This window comes from Heterodontus francisci, chromosome 30 (genome assembly GCF_036365525.1).
Source record: "Heterodontus francisci isolate sHetFra1 chromosome 30, sHetFra1.hap1, whole genome shotgun sequence".
In the NCBI taxonomy this organism is placed as follows: domain Eukaryota; kingdom Metazoa; phylum Chordata; class Chondrichthyes; order Heterodontiformes; family Heterodontidae; genus Heterodontus; species Heterodontus francisci.
This window is the reverse complement of record NC_090400.1, coordinates 24,987,770-24,988,764: the sequence shown is the minus strand read 5'-3', so window position 1 is coordinate 24,988,764 and position 995 is coordinate 24,987,770.

Genomic DNA, 995 nt, shown 5'->3' with positions numbered 1-995 from the left:
TTCTTAAAAGCATTATTAAAACACTCTACTCATACAACGCTTTTATTTTATGTGTCTTATATAGTATTATAATTTAGATTGGGGGGGAGTGATTCCTACTCCATTTGAAAAGGGGTCCTTCAAACAAAAAAGTTTGAGAGCACTGGTTTAGGAAACATAGTTTGAAGAAGGAGCACTCAAACCGCCTGATCACAGCAATAAACACAATCACAGTTAAGTCATCTCCATATTCATTTATTGGCACTTACTTCCAGAATTTAGCACAGAAACATTTACACATTAATGTATCTTTTCACACTACCACAGTTCTGCACGTACATTTTCCATAGTGAAATGCAAAGCATAGCCAACACACTTCTGCACAATAAGGCACGGTAACAATGAATGTTGTCACTAATTTAAATACCATGCTGTCTATAGCTGTGTAGATCAATACAGTGGATATCAAAATATCAGCTGGCCATCAACATGTGCCATGATAGAAGCATGTGCCAGGATATTAGCCAGTAACCACAACAGTTCAAATCTAAAGGAGCATAGCTGAGCAGTCATTCACCAAAAACATCTTTATATTTGGCATGGGAAGAGGCACCATTAACATCACGAGATGGGATAACACCAAACTGGCATTTAGCAGACTTGAACAAGCCTTTAATTGGCATTAGCAGTGAGCAACAAACCAACAACAAAATATTTGTGCTAATAAAGGTCTGAAATGAACATTCTGGAAATGTACAGTGTGTATGTTAATCTTAATGAGGAAAAATGGACCAACATAAAGGGCACAACTAGATTTGTACAGGGTCTACACTGGGAACATGAATCTCCCCCACACTGATAGACCTGCTCAACATTACCATCATACCAGCTGTAAACTGCATGTAAACTGAAGTTTGCAATATTTCAGCATCTTCATAAGGGAAAGAGAAGAATGAGGTAGAACATTTTTTTTCAAAACTTTGAATTAACTAAAAATGGAGAAATAATTATTTTGG